Source organism: Hippocampus bargibanti, linkage group LG12 (assembly GCF_051943395.1).
Source record: "Hippocampus bargibanti isolate YZ-2025 linkage group LG12, ASM5194339v1, whole genome shotgun sequence".
Classification (NCBI taxonomy): domain Eukaryota; kingdom Metazoa; phylum Chordata; class Actinopteri; order Syngnathiformes; family Syngnathidae; genus Hippocampus; species Hippocampus bargibanti.
In genome coordinates, this window is record NC_142745.1 from 21,785,141 (window position 1) to 21,804,062 (window position 18,922).

An 18,922-nucleotide genomic window follows, 5' to 3' on the forward strand; every position below is an offset into this window, starting at 1 on the left:
CGATATCGGATATATCGATAGTCCCGGTTATATCGATACTATTTCTATGCACGCACGGAGAAAATTACATGCAAACAGGGTCGGATATATTGATAGTCCCGGTTATATCTATATTTTTTCGGACTCCCTTGAATATCGATATAACGAGACTTTACTGTATTTGTTTTTTATTTACTTATTTTAGTACCCATGCTTGTCTGTGACTGTAAAGTGTTCTTGAGAGCTTTGAAAGGCGCTTCAAATAAAATCTATGACTACTCATTCATCAGGAAGAGCTGCACACCGCCAACCACATCCACTTTGTCGCCAGCGGGCATCTTGTTTAGCATTCCGTCAGTATCGATGAAGCTGCCCATCAACACCGGCGCTGGGGGAGGCATAAACAGACGTATTTATGATGATTGAATGCACAATGAATTATACTGACCTGCAATGAACATTGGAAATTCACCTCCCTCCAGCAATGGGTCAAACATGCCGGATGCCTGCAGCCAGCATTAACGTCTCCTGGAACATCAAGAAAAACAGGACGGCGGTCATTGAGGATCAGGTTTGGACATTCCCCGATTTCAGGGGTTTGCAGATTAAGCGTTCGGTGGCGTTACTCATTCATCAGGAAGGTCTCCACACAGCCAACCACGCCCACTTTCTGTCGCCGGTGGGCATATTGTTTATCATTCCGTCGGTCTTGATGAAGCTGCCCATCCTACCACCGGCGCTGGGGGAGGCATAAACGTCAGTCATGTCAACATTTATTTAATAAACTACGGGGGTTAACATTGTAGATATTTATTTTGATTTCTAGGGGTTATACAGACCTGTGCCGAATGTAGGAGTGGTGCTCAGCTCTTTCTGATGAATGCAAGTAGAGCTTAAGACCTCTACGTACATGAAATTGACAGATCCATCTGGGTTCTTAATTTCCATGCTGCGTGCCACAACAACCTAGCTGTCTAACAGTCAAACCGGTTAACCGGCTGTCTAATCAAACCTCGAACCCCTTAACTTCACTCAATCATGATTTTATTGTAAAGTGTCCTTGGATTTTCAGAAAGGCGCTTGTAATTTTAAATGTATTATTATAAACCTCCGGTATTATGCCTTAATTCTACATTAAACCCAAAGCACACCCCAACTCGAATCTGGGATCCATAAAAACAGGGTGTGTCCCAACTTGGCACTCAACCGCTGCCCTTCCATAGTCCAATTTCCCTGGGTGGGACACACCAGATTCAAACAATCAGCTCATCAGCCAGCATTTGAACGATCCTGATTGTTTGAATGAGATGTGTTCATCCTGGGACAGCAAGAAAACGGACAGGACAGTGGCCATTGAGGGGCAAGCTTTGAAACTCCCTGGTTTCTGGGGTTCGCGGATTACAAGATAGGTGGCCTAACTACCCACCTATTTAAAATTGGATTTTCTGTGTCGCTCTCTTGTTACCATGTATAATTGTAATTTATGTATTTATTCAAGTACCTAAGCTTGTGTGTGACTGTAAAGTGTCTTTCAGAGCTTTGAAAGGCGCTTAAAATGAAATCTATTACTACTCATTCATCAGGAAGAGCTGCACACCGCCAACCACATCCACTTTCTGTCACCGGCGGGCATCTTGTTCAGCATTCCGTCAGTCTCGAAGCTGCCCATCTGAACACCAGCACTGGGGTAGGCATAACCAGACTTATTCATGACAATTTTATGCACAATGAATTATATTGACCTGCACTGAATATTGGAAACTCACCTCACCCCAGCAATGAGTCAAACATGCCGTATGCCTGCAGCCAGCAATAAGGTGATCGTGGAACATCAAGAAAACAGACAGGACGGCGGTGATTGAGGACCAGGTTTGGACATTCCTTGGTCACAGGGGTTCGCAGATTAAGAGTTAGGTGGTGTTACTCATCAGGAAAAGCTGCACACTGCCAACCACGTCCACTTTGCCACCAGCGGGCATCTTGTTCAGCTTTCCGTCAGTCGTGATCAAGCGGCTCATCTGAACACCGGCGCTCGGGGAGGCATAAACAACAGTCAAGTCAACATTGATTTAATGAACTACGGGGGCTAACATTGAAGATAAATAGTTTGATTTCTAGGGGTTATACGGACCTGCGCCGAATGTCGATAGGTCATCTCAGCAGGAGTGGTGCTCATCTCTTGCTGATGAATGCGAGTAGAGCTCGAAACCTCTACGTACATGAAACTGACAAATCCATCTGTGTTCTAAATTTCCATGCTGCGTATCACAACAACCTAGCTGCCTAACCGGCTGCCTCATCAAAACTCGAACCCCTTAACTTTACCCAATCATGATTTTATTGTAAAGTGTCCTTGGGTGTTCAGAAAGGCGCATGTAAATTAAATGTATTATTATAAACCTCCGGTATAATGCCTGAATTCTACATTAAACCCAAAGCACACCCCAACTCGAATCCGGGACCCCTAAAAACAGTGGGTGTCCCAACTTGGCACTCGACCGTGGTTCCTTCCATAGTCCAGCTTCTCTGGGTGGGACACACCAGATTCAAACAATCAGCTCATCAACCAGCATTTGAACGATCCTGATTGTTTCAATGAGATGTGTTCATCCTGGGACAGCAAGAAAACAGACAGGACAGTGGCCATTGATGGGCAAGCTTTGACATTCCCTGTCAGTAGGTAGGTTGGTCATCTCAGCAGGAGTAGCGCTCAGCTCTTGCTGATCAATGCGGGTAGAGCTCAAAACCTCTGCGTACATGAAGGATACAAATCCATCTGCGTTCTTAATTTCCATGCTGTGTACCACAGCAACCTAGCCGCCTAACAGTCAAACCGGTTAACCGCCGGCCTAATCAAACCTCGAACCCCTTAACTTCACCCAAACCTCCGGTATAATGCCTGAATTCTACATTCAACCCAAAGCACACCCCAACTCGAATCTGGGACCCTTAAAAACTGGGGGGGGGGGGGTCCAACTTGGCATTCGACCGCTGTCCTTCCATAGTCCAGCTTCCCTGGGTGGGACGCACCTGATTCAGACAATAAGCTCATCAGCCAGCATTTGAACGATCCTGATTGAATGAGATGTGTTCATCCGAGGAAGGTAAGAAAACAGACAGGATGGTGGCCATTGAGGGGCAAGCTTGGACATTCCCTAGTTTCTGCGGTTCGCGGATTACGAGTTCATTGGCGTTACTACCCATCTATTTAAAATTGCATGTTCTGTGTAGCTCTCTCTTTTTACCATTTATAATTGTATTCTATTTGCGATTTTATTTATGTATTTAGTTATGCATTTATTTATGTATGTATTGTACCGATGCTTATCTGTGACTGTAAAGTGAGCTGCACATTGACCATGTCCCACTTTGTCACCAGTAAGCGTCTTGTTGAACGCCATCACTGGGGGAGCCATAAACAGTCATTAAATGTATTGGTTTAATGCACATGGTTAAAACGTTCAATATTAACTGATTTTTTTTTCAGGTGATACAGACCTGCACTGCACGTTGGGAGCTCATCGCATGTCACTTATGGGTCAGAGATACCACATCAATCTGCTCCTAGATTACTTGAAGGTAAACAAGAATTTGTGGCACTATTTATGTATTTATTTATGGAACCTATGCTTGTCTGTGACTGTAAAGTGTCCTTGAGAGCTTTGAAAGGCGCTTAATAAAATCTATTACTACTCATTTATCAGGAAGAGCTGCACACCGTCAACCACATCCACTTTCTGTCGCCGGCAGGCATCTTGTTCAGCATTCCGTCAGTCTCAATGAAGCTGCCCATCTGAACACCGGCGCTGGGGGAGGCATAAACAGACATATTGATGATTGAATGCACAATGACAAATGATTGAATGCATGTTGGGAGCTCATCGCACGTCACCTATGGGTCAGAGACGTCACATAAATCTGCTCCTAGATTACTTTAAGGTAAACGAGAATTTGGGGCACTCAAAAAAATGTGGCTGGTTGAGGTAGATCTGTTTCTAGCATTTGGATGAGGGTAGACGTGTCCAGCTCAGCGGTTAAATTGGCACTTTTCTTTGTTTTCCAGCTTTCCTGGGTCAAACTCACCTGATTCAGATGATCAGCTCATCAGCCAGCATGAAAATGATCCTGATTTGAATGAGATGTGGTGCTTCCTGGGATAGCAACAAAAAAAAAAAAAAAAGAAAGAAAGGACAGCGGACATTAAAGGCCAAGTTTGGACACCTCTGGTTTTCCGGGTTAAACTAGTAGTTATGAATCGTCAAATGTGCACAAAGGGCTTTTCAAAAACAACAGAGTTCTTTGAATGATTAATGCCAATTTAAAGTGAATTCAAACTCAATTAAACGACCTTTAAAATTACAAATGGAAAGAAGGGATGCAATGGTGCGGCCTTCCCACTAGTCAACTCGCCGCCAATAGGAAACGCCGCTGCTTTGATCCTATCACACAAAAAAAAAGGTTACCAAGTCTCAAAATCAAAACTGGAAGACAATAATCAAATACGAAGCAGCAAATGTCCCCATTGTGGGATGATTAAAGGCTTTCTGATTCTGATACTAATTATTTGAGATGCCTGACTAGCTCAATGGCTAACAGGGCGAGCATGACACAAATTGTACACACACCCTTGTTTTTTCCTTTGCTCACGTAATCACAATGGCCGAATCATTTTACAATACAAGATAGTTAATTTAAAGAGCCATCTGTTGAGAAAACACTCCCCATAAAATGCAATCGACAGTACTGATGTCACGGTTTGCCAGGTGGTGATGGTGACGGATCCCAAAATAATCAGTCAGGATGGAGCAGCAAGGTGTATTTGACACATTGGATTCAAATAAAGTCTGCAGGAACAATTCCTCAAACACCAAAGTCATCTGAAAAGAAGAGGACAAATTGTCAAAGAACCGCCTGAGCTCAGCTCTGCATGCAAGATGAAACATACTTGGCAGGGTGAAGCAAGCCCAATGAGCCGACGCCGAATGGTGTGCCGGGAGTCCTTTGAACTGCCACTGATTGAAACCACCTCCACCTGTGCAGCTGCAGGTGCGGCCAACGGCGTCACTCATTGGTCCCCAACCACAATGTGACAACTGGCCGTCTAGTTAGAACTCATCTTCATTTGACTGCAATATGTTTTGTTCATTGTAAAAGAATAGTAGCCTTTTATTGAAGTTCAAGAGCCTTAAATCACAAATTTGGACCTAAATATGCAGGATTGAGTGTAATATAATAGCAAGAATGCATCATAAGATTTAAAAATTACAAACAACACCAAGGGGGACGAAAATATTTTGTAAAAACTCTGCCGTTGTTGCCAAAATTACTTTAAATAACAATTTCAATAAAATGTAATTGAAATTGGACTTCAATGTAAATGCACACATAAAAAATCAAATGTCAAACCTAAGCATCATTTTATTAGGTATTAACACAAGGTTGAATATTAATATGAGGCAATTAGCAGGTGGCAAACAAATGGTTCAATGCCTTTGATGTGGCTGCTGTGGGCCCACTCGGCCTTGTTTGGTGAGGCCGTGAAGCGCATAAATCCACAGCGAACAAGCAAAAACGCCTTGAAAAAGACAAGTGGGGCATCGTTCAAGGACAGGCCAGCCAATAGAAAACGTCGTTGCTCTGATACTATCATCCAATATCAAGTTAACTGCGGACAACGCCCCATGTGATCATTTTGTGGGCTTTTGCGAGTACACTCAGGCTTGGGTTTGATGAGGACGCCGAATTACACCAGAACATGGGGCGCTTAGCGCCGACATTTATGCCAACAAATTTGAAATCCAATTTGTGAAGCGTATCCGCGTTGACGTCACATGACAGGAAGAACGCGTCAAAGAAATCGACGGTGCAGGAGTGAAAACGCATTTCAAGACAAAAAAGGGAAAACACGTGAAAGGTAGACGTCATCTGAAAACACACAGCGAACACGCGCGCCGTCATCGACTGCGCCAAAAAAAAATGACTTTCGACAGGCCCGCCAATCGTAGCGTGTTCAGAGGACTTTGCATGGGCCCTGCTTTTTGATGACAGGATGCTACTACGCGGCGTCTCCGCTGGAGGGCATCACATGCGGGAGGGACGTCAGAGAATGACGCTTTTGTTTTTTTCGGGACTGAGACTTTTCATGGCGTCGTGAACGTCATGGCCTTATCATAAGAAGAATACGTTTGAACTCCAAGCGCCTTTCAAAACTCTCAAGGACACTTTACAGTCTCGGGATTTTATTGTGCGGGTGAGCACAATGGCAGCCAACCCGGAAGTAACACAGCAGCAAAGTTATGAAAGGAAAGAAAAAACTAAACAATAGCAAATGTGACAACACAAAGACACAGAGAGTCATTGAGTCTTCAGCACCTACTTGACTTGAATCCTTTCAATTCGTCAAAGTGAACAAAAGATTAAAAAGAGATGCGTGAGTCGACTCGATTCACCGACAAGTGTTTTTGCCTCGAGACGCGTCTCATCTTGGCGTTATCGTGGATGACATCGAACGCTTCAATCGATATCGTGCTCGTGGATAGCAGTGGCCATTGAAACGAACACGAGAAGCTAAAAATAAACGAGGATGGCTTTGGAACAACTTGTTGGTCTTCATCACGACTCATTTAAAAATTCATCTGTTGACAATACACTCACCGTATAATTCATCTTAATTTTACAGCAATGTGGTGTTTTGTGAATTGAAAAAAAAAGAATAGTTTAATTACGAATTTAGAACCTTAAAATTCGGACCTAAATATTCAGGATTATAATATAATAGCAACAATGCATCGTCTTCTTTTCCTTTGGGCTTTACCCTCTTCAGCTTTAAAAAATTTCAAAAAAACACCAAGGGGAACGAAAATGTTTTGTAAAAACTCTGCAGTGGCTGCAATAATTATTTTAAATAACAATTTCAATAAAATACTTCAATTTGACTTCAATGAAAAGGTTTCTTCAGCCGTCACAGACGTATTTGACTTCAATGTTAAATACACGTAACAAAATAAAATGGCAAAACAAAGGATCATTTGATTGCAGATTAACACAAGGTTGAATATTAAAAGAAGGCCCAAATTGTTCAATGCCTTTGACGTGGCTGCTGTGGGGCCACTCGGCCTTGTTTGGTGATCCCGCGAAGCACAGAAATCCACAGTGAACACACAGACAGACAGCAAAAGCCAATCAATCCATAGTATTGATAGAACTTTGTCGACTGACTTACTTTGACAGGTGTTGGTTCAACAGGGTGCGATGGCAGGGCGTGTCCACCAGAGAGCGATGACGTGCCTTGCTCCCAATTGATTCGGCGGGGAGCTTCCCAATCCATTGTTGAATACACCTGGATTTTCATTTGATGTACTTTGACCGCTGTTGATTCGACGATGTGCGCTGGCACAACATTCAAAGGGAAAACAAACATGCATCCCAACATCCATTATCCCATTCAAATTTACAAACAAGGGCCGCCTTTTTTATTGTATTGATTTGGATAGTTTTATTTTGAAATCTAACATCGGATCAGAACGACAGTCCGATTGTTCGATACCTGAAGTGGTTTGGTGCGCCTTCTACCTGGTCTGGTTGCGGGGAGGGTTTTTTTTTTAATGATGTAAAATTGTCATTTTTGATTGAGCGTTTATCATAATAATAATAATAATAATAATAATAATAATAATAATAATAATATAGACGAAAATGTTTCTTCAGCCGTCATCTGTACTTGTACAGACGACGGCTGAAGAAACATTTTCATCAGTGGACCACTCCTGTACCACTGAGAACTTACACAGACGAAATAATAATAATAATAATAATACATTTAATTTACAACTGCCTTTCAAAGCACCCAAGGACACTTTACAATTAAAAGAACAACACCAGAACAATAAAACCATAAATAAAACGACCTTTTGTTTTTCTGCTGTTTCATTTAATTTTGAACACAAGTGTAACTGGCGCCAAGACGGAGTCATTGGTTGCCATAACAACAAAAAATATAATTTATTTAGGGGTTGTTGTTTGACAAAGTTGTTTAATGTTTATATGTGAGTCTTCGTATTTGTTTTTGTTAAAAATCCTCCAATATTTTATTTATAAAATGTTGTCATGATCACTTCCTGTTCAGTGTCACGTGTTTCGCTATGCGAGAGAAATCGCGAAAGGTAACGATAACGTTACGTCATTAAAGTTTGTCTATCTGCGGTTTATTTGCTTACTTACTGTTTGTCTTGTCGAACCTATTGTAGTAAAATGTCGATTGTTGTTTTCAATGTCTTTTAGTTTTCACTGTGTTCAATAAGAAACGTTTTTGGACATCAGTGCGGGGCGCCATCTTTGACCGGTGTAGATGCAACAAGTATTGTTAGCGTCATACAAAATGGAAATACAAATACATACAATACAAAAAGAAAGGAAACTGTTTGTCTTTCTTTGTGTCTCTCAAGTGGATCATAAAGTCCATTGATTGAAATACGACCCTTGCAAATGAAATACGCTGTCGTGCTATTTTTTACCCAAAGGAGGCAATGTTGCCCCACAGGATTCTGCAGCCCAGTCGGTGGCAAGATGAACCCGAAATGATCCACAGGACAAAGTGACGGCGGATCCAGAACAAAATGGTCTTCTTTGAAGCCAAACAGAGAAGTCAGGAGGTTAGAGACGTTTCATGTTATTATCATATGAAGGGAAATGGAAATGACAAGCTGATAGGACGGTCGATTGACTGATGGTTTGGCTTTTTGCATCCATTCGGGAAAATGAAACGAATGTTGTTTTGGGAGAATGAACATTCTCTTCTTCACATTTCTTCCTCCCAATACGCGAAGAACATATGAAAAGCCCCGTCTTAGAGCTAGAAGGGTATTTCAGTTTTCAGTTCAATTTTCTGATTGTTCACAATCGTATCATGAGATTTTATGCTAATAATCATTTAAAACAGATTCTTATTTTACAAACAGTGTATTGTCGGTGTTCAAATACCTGACATGTTTGAGAGTGTCACACTTTGACGAAGGCGGAAGTAGACGCCGAAACATGTCAGCTATTTGAACACCGACAATACACTGTCTGTAAAATAAGAATATGTTTTAAATTAGATATCAAGTAGACAGGATGAACTTAATACAACTAATAATAATAATACATTTAATTTATAAGCGCTTTTCAACATGCTAGTCAAGTCAAAGTCAGCTTTCTTGTCAAAGATGCTAATATGCATGAAATACAGCACAGATGAAATGACGGTCCTCTCGGACACAGCGTGCCAGGCACTTGGAATTTTTTGAAACAAATATAATCAACATGAAAATGCCAATTTGCCAGTGGCGCTATCGTTTCACCTGATGAAGACGCTGGAGAGACTCGTCCTCGCCCACCTTCAGAAGTTCTCTGATGACTCAGCTATTGTCGGCCTCATTACAGAGGGAGATGATAGGGAGTACAGGGGACTGACAAAGGACTTTGTGGACTGGTGCCAGCAGAATCACGTCCAGATCAACACCGGGAAAACCAAGGAGATGGTAATGGATTTCTGCAGGAAACAATCCTCACCTGCACCATTGAACATCCAGGGTTCGGACATTGAGAGGGTGACCTCCTACAAGTACCTGGGTGTTACTCTCAACAATAAACTGGACTGGACAACAAACACGGATGCCCTAATCAAAAAGGGACAGAGTCGCCTCTTCCTCCTCAGGAAACTGAGGTCTTTTGGAGTTCAGGGGTCACTCCTAAAGACTTTCTATGACTCTGTGGTGGCTTCAGCCATCCACTATGGAATTGTCTGCTGGTCAGGCAGCATCACCACCCGGGACAGGAAAAGACTGGAGCGCCTTGTCAAGAGGGCAAGTTCTGTCCTGGGCTGCCAGCTGGACTCTCTGGCGGAGGTGGGCAACAGACGGACGCTTGCTAAACTAAAGGCTATAATGGACAGCCCCTCCCACCCCCTCCTGCCCACCCTGACAGCACTGGGTAGCTCCTTTAGCCAGAGACTATTACACCCGCGCTGCAAGAAGGAGAGGTACCGCCGCTCGTTTCGACCGACTGCTGTCAGGCTTCACAATTCTCAATGATCACATGTGAAAAAAGAAAAAAAAACTGGACACTGTAAATATGGGTTGTTGCAATATATCAAAATGCATTTCTTGATTCTGCACTATGTACAGTTTTTCCTAAGGAACGGTTTTGCACATTTACATCTGCACAGTATACGGTTGACACTTTATTTTGTTATGCTTAGAATATCTTGTTTTCTATCCTTTCACTCCCACCCCCACCCCATCCCTTTTCAATTGCTGCTGTGGACTGCAAATTTCCCCATTGTGGGACGAATAAAGGTATTCTGATTCTGATTCTGATAAAGAACTCGGTCACAGATTTGCATTATTTTAACTGTGTCATTACAGGCAGAAAATCCCCTCATATTTCGAAAATTAAAAATTAGATTATTTCCTTATTATTTGTCATAGAACAATAATCTATACATCATTTGAAAGCTATTTAAATGCACTTTAATGTGGCATGTAATTGTTGATTGATAATTGATTGAATTGTGAAGAGTGAAGTTGTTGAAATAGCCGCCATAACATAGCAATGGCATTTAAATACAATGAGTTCTTAGTTACCGTCAATTGTTGGCGTCGGTAGATGACCGGAGACGGGCGGGGGCTCAACAGTCAATGCTTGTTCATTTGCAATTTGGGTCATCGTGTAACTCGTGTGTGAAGTGAGTGAATCAAATTAGACCAACGTGGAACATTCCACAGACTCGTCGTACGTGGAATTAATGTGGGCAATAGATCTAGATTTCACGTTGTGACCTGGAAAGGTCCTCATTCTCACTCGCTCTCACTCACGCCCCTTTTAAATCGTACTTGGGAAATTGGCGCCCACTACTGTGTTGGAGTATAAGGTAATAATGGGAATTCCGACTCTTTTCAGAGAGCCGGTTCTATTGGTACGGCTCACTAAAGCCTTTTTTGGTTGCTTAAATTAACTTACTACAAAAAAATATCATGCAAATTTCCCCATTGTGGGACGAATAAAGGTATTCTGATTCTGATGTAAAATTCTGTGAAAAACGAATTACTCATATAAAAAATGGTGCTTCTTTTCACCAAAAACTAATGAAAGGCATTATATTTCGGTTATTTATAGCATTAATGGTATAATTGTACACTATATTATGATATATTAATTATTATAATTACACTATATCAAATATTGTATGGCTTGATTTATGTGTGCACATAGACCATTCACTATCTTTGACTTTCCCTGTGGTTACTCTGGTTTGATGATCAGCTGTCACTCATTTGCTTTTCATACCAATAATGCTATCACACCTACCAGTAAAAAATATCATAATTGAATAATAATAACAGCATAATGCGAGAACATTTGTCCACCTGTCTACCCTAACGCCCCCCCCCTGCCCCCTTCTCCTCACTGCTGCGTGTGTCTGTAATTCTCCCCTCCTTCCCCTACCACGGATATCCACCAATCACTTGCGGCTTTAACCGAAGACTGGGAGTGGGGAATAGAGGACAAAAAAACGTCGGCTCCCATTTGCGGCTCCTTGTTCGGAAACGGCTCTCTTCGTTCACTTCAGAGATCCGGCCAAAGAGCCAGTTCGTTCGAGAACGATACATCAGTAGTGTGTGGTACGTGTGCTTGCATGTTTTCCTTCTCTTTGTGTTGCAACAGGAATACATACAGGAATGCACGACTTGCTTGTTCTGTAGCCACTAGGGGACATAAACCAGTGTATTCTTGTGCCGGTCCCAAGCCCGGATGGATAGAGAGGGTGGTGTCAGGAAGGGCATCCGACGACGTAAAAGCTTGGCCAAAACAAACATGCGAATCAAAATTCTGAAGATGTATGACACTAATTCGCTGTGGCGACCCCTTGGGGGTAAAAGCCGAAAGGAAATGAAGAAGAAATGCACTCTACTGTATTTTTACACATAAGACTACGAATAATGCCATATTTCAAATCAATCTCCGATCCCGAAAAGGCCACTGGACTCCTCCCGCCTTCCTTACACGAAGAAGTGACTATTCCTCGCGCGACGTTGATTGACAACTGACTTGGTTGTTCTCATCTGAACAAGAAGAAAACAAACGGGGAACGCCGGCCTGTCAAAAGGAATTAGCAACAACAACAAATTGGCAAAAACAAAACGATTGGCAAAAGGTCGTTCAAACAGAACTGGAAAAAAAATGGACTTCCGGAAAGAGGTTGCGATCCCAAGAAGCTGTCACTGGGCAAGTGGAGTAGATGACCCTTATTTTATTGGTGACAGTGTTCTGTTGACTGGTTAAAGACACTGATGTTTGCCTCGCCAATATACATTAACACATCGATCTCCAACAAACTAAACTGAACATGAATGCAAAAACAAAAGAAACAGATTTACCCCATGCACAATGAACTAGTAAATACATTATTTGATTGATTACCTGATTTGAATTATTAAGTAACAAAGTTCGAAGTATAAGTTACTTTATTAGTGATAAATGACAACTCATTTTGCCAATATAATCTTAGAAGTGCATTGTTAATCGAGTCAAAACATGTCAGGAGAGCACTCACAAACTGTGGTTACCCTCGGTGGTCCTTTATTTAACAAATGTCAAAAGGAAAGAAGAGGGAATGAAAGCACAAATTCTGAAGATACTAAAAGGAGAGCAGTAGCAGTACCTTACATTGCAGGAATTTCTGAAAAACGACAGAGTCCTTTGGCAACACAAAATTCCGACTTATTTCAAACCGATAAATACTTTAAAGGACAACCGACATCACTTTTTCCTTTCCTAACTGACATCAGAAAAACGTTTTATAGCATCTAAAATACCCAAAACACGCAGGCTGATATTTTTAGCCAAATGCAAAACACCAATAAAGATGACTTAAAGTGTCCAAAATCTGCAAAAAAATTGAGTATTTTCAGAAAGTTCCGCCCCCAGTTCGTGACGTCACGCCAAGACGTCTTGCATTGCTCCAGAATCAAAACAATGGCTTCAGATTCGGATAATATGCTTTCTTGTTACACATCCAGTTATGAATATTATTCAAATAGTTCTGAAGAGGAAAGCATACATGTTTGCAATCGATTAAAGAATTTATTCCGTGTCATTTTGAGGCAAACGGGCGGGGGGGGAATGTGTGGGTGAATGTCTCACCCAAATAGAGGCAGAAAATGGCGTCCAAACTCCTGTGAGGAATTAATCAGCCCGTTTCTCCAGGCTGATAAATTCCTTCCATGACGCTTGGTCGCCCTCTTCTGGCGGCTTTTTGGTGCAACACGAGGTTTTCAGACCAAACAAGTACAGCAAAATACATTGACGTGATGGAAGGACTGCTACAATGTGTCTTTTTTCGTTCAGGGGCGTTGCTTCAGTGACGTGACGTGAGGACTCGTCACCAACTCAAAAACAAGACTTCCTGAATACTCAGCGCGAGTCTTAAAACGTAAAATATAGCTATATGCGGTGGAATCTTTGTGAAATACGCTCAGTAGAAGTCCTTTGAAGTCATTTTACAAATTATGGGTACAACTTGTCCGGAGACGTCGGTTGTCCTTTAAGGCAAAAATGAGAGTTTTGAAAGTTGTACGCCCAACGTAAAAGTTGCATGCCTCGGGCCACCGCCCAGACGCTATTTCAAACACTGTTATTATTATTATTATTATTATGAATGTGATGAAAATAAAGTGCTATTTTTCACGACAGTGTGATTGCAACAATGTAGCGATGGATGAACCTTTTTGGTCCAGGCAAACTGCTTGGAGGAGGAGCCCAAAGAAGAACCGGAGCCGGAACGGGACGAGCCTGCGACGCACCATGAAGGTACCAGATGAGCCTGAAGAGTTTGATGGTTCTCTTTATTTGTAAGTAGGTTTGTTGTCAGATCTCCCAGGCAGGTGACGCGCAGAGCTTGATCGTGACGTGGAGTCGAGCAAGTCGTGCTGTGAAACTCCGTGCGATGCTGAGCAGGTCTCTGCGAGCTGTGTGTGTCTGGATCTGATTCTAAGATGAGTCTGATTCTCTCTGTCCCGCGACAGCTCCTTTTATACCATTTTCAAGCGTGTGATGTGCGTCAGGGTGCGACACACATCAAGGAGATCAAGGACTTGAAAGACATCCAAGCTGCGGTGCGCACCGGTGACGCCACAAGCCCGGCCGGCACCACCACAAACAACCTTTGATCTCCTCCTCCTGGCTCAAGATGTCCGAGCGGACAAGGAGAAGCGTGGCCTTGAAGGAGGAGGAGGAGAAAAGGAAGCAGAAAAGCCAAAGAGGAGTCGCGGCGCCCTGCCAGCCCAGAGGAGACGCACGTGAGAAGACGCACATGCTAAAAAAAGGGATGGAAAAAAGGTGCTTTTGTGTCCATTGCATCACAGCTCGGTTAGTTCATCATGAATGAACGTTGATGGTATTTAATGTGAACATTCATCTTATGATTGATCCCTTCTAACGTTCACAGTTTGGACTGTTGAACGTCCAAAGAAAAGGTGAATGTATTTTTCCAAGATGGCGGCGCGTGCACACGCAGCGGCTCCTCTCTCTCCCGGCAAATTGTTTTTTTCGTGTTTATTGTGTTTGTCTTACTCGTGCAAATGTCCGTCTCCGTTGGCCTCGCTACACCCGAGGTGTACCTACTCCCGTGAGGTTCTGCTCGACATCGGCAGTTCATTTTTAAAACCTAAACCAGCTGAAGCAGAAGTGCTACGCAAGCATGGATTGCTCAGGGAGTCGGCTCGTCCATTGAGCCCCACTCTTCCACCGACCCCCACTCCTGCACCCAACCCAGAGTGGAGGCGCCACAAGCGCTGTATGAGGAAACAAAAGAGGGGAAAGCGTGGAGGTATTCGCATTAGGCACCGGCCTTGCATTCCTACCATCACGCTGGCTAACGTGCGCTCGCTGGACAATAAAATGGACTACATCAGACTTCTCCGCTCAATTTCCAAGACCGTGGGTGAGTGTTGTGCCTTTGTGTTTGTGGAAACATGGCTGACCGACAGCATACCGGACAGTGCCATCCAGCTAGCCCAGCTAACTAGCTTCCGGGCAGACAGAGCGCTCGTCGAGGGGGGAAGACTCGCGGCGGGGGACTCTGTGTTTACATCAGTGATGCCTGGTGCCGCAACGCTGTTGTGGTATGCAAACACTGTTCGCCACTGATGGAACTTATGGTCATAAAATGTCGGCCATTCTACCTGCCGAGGGAATTTAGTGCCATACTGCTGGTAGCAGTTTACATCCCCCCAAGCTCAATTAACAACAGGAGCGCGGCATTGAATGAACTCTACCAGCACATCAGCGAGCAACAGACAGCCCACCCAGATGCTTTCCTTATCCTGGCTGGCGATTTCAACCATGCCAACCCGAAAAGTGTTTTTCCACATCTCCATGGACACATTAACTTTCCGACGAGAGGTAACAACATTCTGGACAATGTTTTCACCACACACAAAGGAGCCTACAAAGCCTACCCCCTCCCCCACCTAGGAGCTTCGGACCACTCCACTATCATGTTAATGCCCGCATACAGGCCACTTGTCAAAGTCGTCAAACCAGTCAAGAAGCAGATAAGGGTGTGGCCTGATGGGTCGTCAGAGACACTCAAAGACTGCTTCTCCAACACTGACTGGAACATGTTCAGACAAGCGGCCACCTACAACAACAACACCGACCTCCAAGAGTACACAGACTCTGTTACCTCCTACATGAGGAAGTGCATGGATGACGTGACTGTCACCAGATCTGTCACCATCCTGGCCAACCAGAAGCCATGGCTGACGGGTGAAGTCCACAGGCTCCTCAGGGCTCGGAACGCTGCCTACAAAGCTGGCGATGAGCTGGGCCTGAGGACAGCCAGGGCCAACCTGTCACGTGGCATCAGGATGGCCAAGAGACAGCACTCCAGGAGGATCGCCAACCACTTCAAAGACAGCAGAGACACCAGGAACCTGTGGCGTGGGATACAGACCATCACAGACTACAAGCCCACTCCACAGACCTGCGAGAACTCCACCACTCTGCTGAACCAGCTGAACGACTTCTTCGCCCGCTTCGAGGCAGACAACAGCACTCCAGCACAGAAGACCCCACCACCTCCCGGCGAACAGGTGCTGACACTGACAGGACAGTGTGAGGCGATCCCTCAGAGGGACCAACGCACGAAAAGCCCCGGGTCCCGACGGCATTCCTGGCCGTGTTCTGAGAGACTGCGCTGTGGAGCTCACAGATGTCTTCACGGACATCTTCAACACCTCTCTGAGCCAGGCTGTTGTGCCCACGTGCCTCAAAGCCACCACCATTATCCCGGTCCCGAAGAAGTCGTCCCCCACCTGCCACAATGACTACTGCCCGGTCGCACTCACTCCCATCCTCATGAAGTGCTTCGAGCGGCTAGTTATGAACCACATCAAGGCTGCCCTCCCCCCCAACCATGACCCCTTCCAATTTGCATATCGGCCCAACCGCTCGACCGATGATGCCATCTCCACTGCTCTCCACACAGCGCTCACCCACCTGGAGACCAGAGACTCCTACGTCAGAATGCTGTTCATCGACTTCAGCTCAGCATTCAACACAATCATCCCCCAACAACTCACCGATAAACTGAGCAAACTGGGGATCAGCACCTCCCTGTGCAACTGGCTGCTGGACTTCCTGACGGGGAGACCACAGGCAGTCAGAGTTGGCGACAACACTTCCAGCACCATCACGCTGAACACAGGGGCCCCCCAGGGGTGTGTGCTGAGCCCCCTCCTCTTCACTCTGCTCACGCACGACTGCTCACCATCATCACCCAGCTCCAACCTCTTCATAAAGTTTGCGGATGACACAACTGTGGTGGGCCTCATCAACAACGACGAGGAGACAGCCTACAGGGACGAGGTCAGCCGCCTGGCCACGTGGTGCAAGGACAACAATCTTCGTCTGAATGTGGAGAAGACGAAGGAGATTGTTGTGGACTTCAGGAGAGTGCGCCCCCAGCATGCTCCACTAACCATCGACGGTGCTGTAGTGGAGAGAGTGAGCAGCACCAAGTTTCTGGGAGTGCACATATCCGAAGACCTGTCCTGGAGCCACAACACGGCATCATCAATGGCCAAGAGATCCCACCAGCGCCTGTACTTCCTCCGCAAGCTCAAAAGAGTTGGAGCCCCGACCCCCATCACGACCTCCTTCTACCGCGGTACCATAGAGAGCATCCTGACAGTGTGGTACGGCGCCTGCACCGTGTCCTGCCGTAAGACTCTGCAGCGCATCGTGAGGACAGCTGAGAAGATCATCGGTGTCTCTCTCCCCCCCCCTTCAGGACATCTACAACACCCGCCTCACCCGCAGAGCCATCCGGATCGTTGGTGATCCCACACACCCCTCCCACAGCCTCTTCAGCCTGCTGCCATCGGGTCGGAGACTACGGAGTCTCCGAGCCAAGACCAGCAGGCTCAAGGACAGTTTCTGCCACCAGGCAGTCCGGAGACTCAACTCCCTCCCAGCCCTGCCCAGCCTGCCCCTTCCCACTGCCACACTCACCGAACTCTGAGTACACGCTACATGCTGTACGATCACCCTGAACTCTATTTTTTTCTTCTTTCTCATTTTTTCTGGAAGACCTCACTTCAACCCTTTCTTGTTGTTCGGTTTTGCATTACTACATTACGTCACTTTATATACGTCACTTCCTCACTTTACAAACGTCACTGCCTCACTTTCCATACGACACTACCTCACTTTACATACAGAAATTACATGTATTGTCTGTTGTCAATTGTATGTCTTTTTTAGCCACGTTATAAGTGCCTTGCATGTCTTGCACGCTGGGTCCAAGAGGACATTAATTTCATCTGTGCTGTATGTCATGCATATTAGCATATTTGACAATAAAGCTGACTTTGACTTTGACTTTGAATACTTTCTAAAACAACAATGAGAAGAGCATTTTGATGAGACTTGTTTGAGGGCATCTACGGGATGAAAATGTCAAAAAAGAAACCAACTTTCACCATGATGGAAGGAAAGAAAGAAAGAAAGAAAGAAAGAAAGAAAGAAAGAAAGAAAGAAAGAAAGAAAAAAAGAAAAGCTTCCCCAAACAAATCTAAACACTGCAACAAATACGCAAGCGAGCCCGTGGTGTTATTACGCACAAGTCAAAGTGTGATTGACAGGTGTCAAAAGTCCAGCAGAACAGAAAAGCCAAAGGCCTTTTCAGAAGGCCTCCACAAGTTCTCCTCAGCGGCAGCTAACGAGTCCGCCCACCCACCTAGCGTTGGTCATGTGGGACACTTTGGCCACTTTCTTCATCACGTTGTCCAGCCTGGAGTGGGTGCTGTCCATCTCCTGGCCAAAGTCGTCCAGCATGCTGTCCGCCGGAACGCAAACCAGGAAGCCGAGCTTACGCAAACTCCGCCACCGTCACGACTGTCGGGGTGGAGGGCGGCAATCTTACTCGGCTTGCTGGTCCAACTACAGGCCCATCCTCTCCGACAGTTTCTTCAAGACGCCGATGGTTCCCAACACCAGCTGCAGCTGCTCGTCCTGCCCCTCTGCCATCAGCTGACGGGAGGGAGGTCGCAAGCAAGCAAGCAGCATTAGCAAAGCAAAGCTAGCGCCCCCCCCCCCCCCACTCCGTGCATCTTGGCCAACCCGTTGCTGAAGCTGCTGCTCCTCCATCAAGTCCGAGTTGGCGTCGCGTAGCCGGCGCTGCGGTAGGCCCAAATGATCACGTGGGGGCGGCGGCGCCCGGCGGCGCCTGCGCACAGATGGCACTCTTGCGGCATCGGCGCACACGCGGACATTTTGCATTTTGGACAGAAGGCGACGGAGGACCTGTTGCTTTGCTCCGTCCACGGAAGCCACGGCCACACCGCCCGACACGCGCACCTTCATTTCCTGACCTATGAGGGAAAAGCCACCCGCACGGCGA

The 18,922-nt window shown here is 45.2% G+C and overlaps 2 long non-coding RNA genes and 1 pseudogene across 5 annotated transcripts; all 3 read right to left on the bottom strand.

Moving 5' to 3' along the window:
• Window positions 1-161: 161 nt before the first annotated feature.
• LOC148890879 (uncharacterized) lies at window positions 162-4,390 on the bottom strand. Of its 2 annotated transcripts, XR_016116711.1 has the most exons (4): window positions 1,746-3,782; window positions 606-1,661; window positions 452-507; window positions 162-367 (listed from the first exon to the last, which is right to left on the bottom strand). It is a non-coding gene; the product is annotated as an uncharacterized LOC148890879 (long non-coding RNA). The 2 variants fall into 2 exon arrangements; XR_016116712.1 differs by lacking the exons at window positions 452-507; window positions 606-1,661; window positions 1,746-3,782 and adding exons at window positions 4,063-4,130; window positions 4,328-4,390.
• LOC148890880 (uncharacterized) lies at window positions 4,389-10,824 on the bottom strand. Of its 2 annotated transcripts, XR_016116710.1 has the most exons (6): window positions 10,602-10,824; window positions 9,318-9,528; window positions 7,202-7,368; window positions 4,925-5,019; window positions 4,724-4,856; window positions 4,389-4,418 (listed from the first exon to the last, which is right to left on the bottom strand). It is a non-coding gene; the product is annotated as an uncharacterized LOC148890880 (long non-coding RNA). The 2 variants fall into 2 exon arrangements; XR_016116709.1 differs by lacking the exon at window positions 4,389-4,418 and having other exon boundaries at window positions 4,425-4,856.
• A 747-nt stretch (window positions 10,825-11,571) lies between these two features.
• On the bottom strand, window positions 11,572-18,920 carry LOC148890881 (syntaxin-6-like; annotated as a pseudogene). Its single transcript, XR_016116694.1, has 4 exons — window positions 18,643-18,920; window positions 18,446-18,552; window positions 18,260-18,358; window positions 11,572-14,292 (listed from the first exon to the last, which is right to left on the bottom strand). The product of XR_016116694.1 is annotated as a syntaxin-6-like (transcript).
• Window positions 18,921-18,922: the final 2 nt, after the last annotated feature.